Raw genomic sequence first — 6,294 nt, 5'->3', positions numbered from 1 at the left:
CTTATGAAATCTTTTTATTAATTTTTTTAGCAAATATGATATTTATATGTTCCATGAAACTAATTTCTCCAAAATAGTGTCATACATGATGCACTTTTTCAATATAATGATCAGTAATACGCATGTCTATCTTCTTGGGACAGAAAAAAAAATCTGTTAATTATTTCTGGGTTTGAAAAAAAAAGTTCCAAAGCCTTTATGTAAACATTAGTAACTAATAAAAGTTTCAAGATTAAAAAAAAAAACTTTTAAAAATATTTTAAATTAAATTGTGGTGTAAAAGTCATTCTTAAAAAATTAATTTCATTGGATTTAATATTTTAAAGATTAGATGTTTGTCATTAGAGTTAAGTTTTAATTGAAAATTATGATTAGTTGCATTTCGGTGCCTTGTGATGTATTAACTGTAATTTCGGTGTTATTTTGGTTTTTATCGAAATTCGCCATATAATTTGGTCCCTAGTTATTAGAATTGCCCTGAATGTCTAGAAGCCTATTACAAACACCTCAATCACGTGCAACTCGGAGAGAAAGTGAGATTATATCAGCAGACAATGACAGCACGACAGTGAACTGATAATGCACACGTCATGGCACCGGAAAACACACGGCGCAAGCTTTGCAGATCTCCTGCGGTTGGCTCGTTCGCGCATGATTTACACGTTTCGCGTAAAGCATCGGTTTATGCATAGTCATAATGCCTCTCGACACGTGGAGCGCTGTCATCCGCGAATCCCCGCGGCTTCAAATGGCGATTTCCACCGTGATCTCCCGGCTTCCGGCGAAATGAGGCCGTGCATCCGGGGACGGCCTGATATCCGGTAAACAGGATATCACGTGATCCGCCGTCACGGCGCGCTGGACGTCGGATGACCGGATCCTGAACGAAGCCAGGGCGGCAGCGTTCAGCTCGTTCATTTGATTATTATCTGCGCTGATAAACTTCTTCAAAGTGAGTTCTCTTGTCCTAATACATTTTTTATACAACCAACCATAACTGCAAGGGGTGGGGAAAAAAAGGAATATAGGAGAAACATTTCATAACTCCCTTGGTAGGGATACAATCTAAATCCCTTCAAATTGTTTGTGAACCTTATAATTTTTTATATAAAATTGTTGTCTGAATTATTTTTTTTTAGTAAGACAAGGAGTAGAATTAAAAAAAAAATCATAAAACCCACATCACTTTGAACCAGTCGCAAACGCTCTCATATTTTAAATATACGAATTTTATTTTTTCTTAGTGTTAGAATTTTAAGATTATTTATAATTAGCTACTACCTTCCAAATATATAACAGAACTGTGACGTTTTTTTAATGCTGATTTTTATCAGTGTGAAAATATCCAACTTTTTAATTTTTTGTTTCAGATTCCATGCAGCTTAAGGAGGCATGCTCCAGAATTGTTGATTGTCAGCGTGGGAAGAACACCCTGTCCTCGGATTGTTCTGGCTGCAGTTGTGATTGGTCGAGCGACGAAGGTAGCTGCGCCCCTCCCCATTCAGTTGGCACTCCCGAAACTTTTTTCATATCCAGAATTAATTCGTAGTTTACTTCCGCTCTCTTTTTTATTCCCGTTTTTTCCAATACTCCTCTCCCCTTTCTTCCAAGTTTTCGCTCTTTTCTTATGACTCACGTCTCCTCTCTTGTAAAGAAGGGGACAGCTATGAGTCGCTTACACATGTAATGGGAACCAACTGTTACTTTTCACGTCGTATTTTTATAATCCAGGGTTGCCAATCTGCTGATCGAGGGACACACGTGCTCTTCATCATTAATCGATAATGCCCAGGAATAATGTATTGCTGAATAAATTTTTATTCTTGGGTTGGTGACATACATATACACTCCCTTACTTATGAATTAAAAATATAATCCCGAAACTTTTGCATTATATGCTGGTACAAAATTAATTTTCAAATTTAAGTTTAGTATTGCCTTCTGAACTTTGTTCGTGAAATAATTATATTTTCATTAAAAAAATATTATGAAATTATTTGAAATATATTTTTTCAAAGGTTTAACCCTCCCGAAAGAGATCATACCTGGATTTATTTAGCTGATTATAATCAAACCGGAAAATAATACATATTATGGCTAATTACTACTTTTCACTCTAAATTACTTCAACAAAAACTAAACACATTACTTACTTGTCTCTGAAGTATCTTAAACTTGAGTCTCCTTTGGTTGAGGGTTTCTAATTGGTCAAAATTATTTTAAAATATTCAATGAACCAATAATGGAAGTAGCTCAAAGATAAAAAAAAATTAGGATTCTGTCTTGTCGCGTAGTGAATCCGCGAATTCCTCCGGGCTCTACCAATGGTGAGTTACGAGCATGGGCTCGGTGCTCGCAAGAAGTGCTGCGCGCGACCTACTGCGCAGATCCTAGCGGCGGCCGTGTGACGTCAGCGAACTACGAGGCTGCCCCGGGCGGCCTAGCACACTCGCAGTTTTTATACCTCTCTCTCTCTCTCTCTCTCTCTCTCCTGGAATCTCGCCTGTACCAACAGCACCGGCGGGAGGCTGGGCAAACAGCAGATAAGCCCGTTTGCCTGCCGCGGTATCTGCGCCCGGGGAAGGGCGCTGCTTCCATTGCCCCCACCCCCTCCTCTCCACCATCTTCTTTCACTGGAAATAAAAGTATAACCGTACGAGGCCTTTAGGACGTGGGTTTTCCTATTCGGATGGAGAGAACATCCTTGGACCAGAAAACTATCACCTCTAGAGGTGCAAACAAGATATGAATTTTCCGGAGAATAATATCGGTACAGATGCGGAGACAATAACGGGCGATGCTTATTGAAAATGGACGCATCTTCTCGTGGTTCACGTAGAAAACCATTAGTGACACCAGGTGGGTTGAAAAAAAAACGTTGACTTCGTGTGGAATCAAGATGGCCGTGTAAGGTTTCGTGTTGTGTGCTAAAAAAACGTAAAAATTTATTTATTCAATTGAGTAAATGAACACGTTGTTAACAGACTGTGTGCATCACCACGGAAACATGCAGTTAAGTCATATTTTTGTATTCCTGTAACTGTGACAAAATTACTTGAAGCATGTGTGCTTAGTATAGGGCCAACGTAAAGTTTAATGTGACTTCACCCATCTCTGTATGATTTAGGTACACAGCCGAGACCATTCTGTAGTGGTCTCATGTGTTTACTATGTTGTTTGTAGCAAAAAATAGTGGTTCGTAGGCCATATTGTTTACTGCGCCACACTCTTAAAATTACTTCATTTTATAACTTTATCTATTATCTATTATCTAGATGTAACTGTGACTTAGTTCGCGTGGATCAGAATAATAAACATAAGTTATTATGATAACAAAAGACTGGCAATTTTTGTTTATTAATATAAACACTTAAGTTAAGATTAAATTAAAGGTTACCTGTAAACTACATTTTTTGGTTTTACGCTTAGGAGCAATTACGGACCATTTTGCGGAATCACCAAGTTTAAAATATACAGCGTATACTTAATCATTCACATACCCCCAGATGAAAACAGCAACGAAGAAGTTTTAATTATAATTGAAAACTTTTTCATAAACAGTTATTAAAATCAAAAGTGACTCACGAAATTGCATGGGATTTATTTTTTAATATTATAAATTAAACATAATTTGTTTTCCTTTTAAGTTTAATAATTAAAATAGAAGTAGTAATGTTTTTATGGCTCATAACTGTCATCATGTTTGGGATCGTTTGAGACATTACAATAAAATTAATATTAAATGAACTCTGAATTTATTATCAAACTAGATTGAATTTAAAATTAAAGCCAGTAACATGAGCCTTTTTTAGAGTTGAATAATTTCTTACAGACGGATAAAAGTTTTATTAATACCTGGTTTTGGAATATTATTTGTTAACAGGAAAAATGTTTCATATTAAGCAAATATAAAATCACAGACAGATGATATGATTTTATTTATTTGTATTAATAGATTTATACTTGATATTACAACTCTATATAATAAATTTAAAAATTGTTCGATATGTTTGTGCATAAGAACATTTCTAGATTATTTCTGTAAGTATAATAATGGTGCACAGTATGAAGCTGTTGTTTAGGACATAACTTTGCGTTACTGTTGCGACGCACAAGGTTTTCAACGGTAAACTTTTATCATAACATGCTAAGCATGGTCTATTTCACAACTATGATGAAATTTTTCTTTGGAAAATTTGGTCTGAGGTTATTTCCTTTATTTCCGGGGCTCTTGTCGACATAATTCAGGCTTCTGAAGTACGCGACACCAGTTTTAAGAAAATGAAATCGGCACTCTTGAAAACGTTTTGATGTCGCCATAGCAACCGAGCAACACAAAACTTCTAGCACTAGCGACTTTTGCTATCACTAATTCTGCAAAAATTATCTTGCTGTCAAAATCAATTTTTTGGTCAAAGTATGTTCATTTGATTTACCTCACGTGCAACAGAAGAAATTTTAGCGCCTAGAAACATAATGTGGCTTGGAAAATTTCCTGTATAGATAATTATATTTAAAAAAATCTTAGCACTTATTAGCCTGCAATAGTGCATGCCTGCACCAGTGGTTTCTTCCTTGTGATTGGCGGCCGTATACAAGAGAAGCCATTGACTTTTTTTTTGACCGGGCCATTTAGGACGCATATGCCTCCGTACTGAATGACCGTGATTGTTGTTCCTGAAAGACGTGTACTTGAAAGAAACTCCCATCAATCACGAAACACAGACGATGCTAATGCTACAGTATTTTAACAAACAGCTAGTCTCAAATTATATTTTCGCAAAACATATATTCTTCTACAAGTCACCTTTTATAATAGACTGTCATCCAACACGCATAATGTTTTTCCGCACTATTTTGAACATTTGAGGTATGGGCGTTGTACCAAAAATTTCGTTTGGCAGTGATGGCTTAGATAAATGTATATAAGCAAGTGTTAATTTCGCCTAGTAAGTGGCAAAAAATTTTTGTAATAACCGAGCAGCAGTTAGCTTGGAGCTTAAAGGGCGAGACATAGGAACAGAAACATGCTTTATTGGTTTAATCAGTTTCGTTGCCGCAATAATTTTTTGTTGTTTTATATTTGACATTTGCCTTCTAAAAGGCATATATCACTCATTTAGGGACTTATAGATCCCACAACATCCTGTTCACAGCATTACTACAGGTGAATTGATTAATAAAAGCAAATTACTTCACGGGAGAAACTAATTTATTGTAGCAGCCAGTAAATGTTAACTTCAAGAATTCCACTAATTTTCAAATTCAATCTTTATATAATCCTTATTGCCAAAAACATTTTAATTTAAAATGTATGTTTGCGATTCCTATTTTTTTTCTCTCCTGTGGGCGAGATATCTCTCTTAGGATTTATGAAGGCAGATGGCCTCCGTTGACAGGAAACATGAAGATGAAAGGGGAAATGTAGTCGTGGAAAAGGAGTGCGATAAGGCGGCCTCAGGGAAAACAAAACAGGGAAAGGGCACCCGAGCCGCAGTCGTGAAGGACGAGTTATAAATCGCGAGTGTCGAGTGTAAACAATGCATGGGCCTCGGAGGAAAGTGTGGCAGCTAGCCAAGGGAACGAGACACAACTTCCCGCCGAGTTACTTCCGAGGCCTTTCTTTTAGTCATACATAATCAATGGAGCCCGGGAAAATTCCACGGATTCATCCCACTACAAGGGAGAACACAAGTACGTTGATCTTTGACCAGCTACCGCCATTGCTACTTGGAAGAATTTGGCTAATGAAAAACCCTTCAACCGAAGAAGAATCTAATCACAGACTACCAAGTTGGAATGCCTCACAAGACAGCAGTCAATGAATATGTAACTTTAGCCCGAGTATGTAGAGGAATGTGGAATCTATCCTAGATGCCAATGAACCCGCCAATATTTGCCGTTCCAGCTTATCAGTAGGTACCAGCAAAATTTGCGTATTTTTTTGCTACGGAGTAAGCTGCAAACTGTTATGAATTTAAACAACCTATTGTGTTGGATATTAAATTTTTTTATTTAAAAGTGTGCAAACTATACACTTTCCACACAAAACAGAAACTTTTACATGCAATAGTCACAACTGTTGAAAACCTTTGTGAAACGCTTGTTCATGACAAGTGATATTGTGAATACAATAGCTTGTTTTTTTTTATTGCGATTTTGAATACCCAGGCTGTGCCTTTGTGAAACAGACCCCGGGTCATTCATGAACATAAAGGACCTACTTACCGCGAGGGTGAAGCAGAAACATGAACCAGCTAGGAACACATTGTCGGGGAATAGAATTAATGCGAT

The sequence above is a fragment of the Bacillus rossius genome, chromosome 11, assembly GCF_032445375.1.
Source record: "Bacillus rossius redtenbacheri isolate Brsri chromosome 11, Brsri_v3, whole genome shotgun sequence".
Lineage (NCBI taxonomy): Eukaryota > Metazoa > Arthropoda > Insecta > Phasmatodea > Bacillidae > Bacillus > Bacillus rossius.
This window is presented reverse-complemented; position numbering follows the sequence as displayed.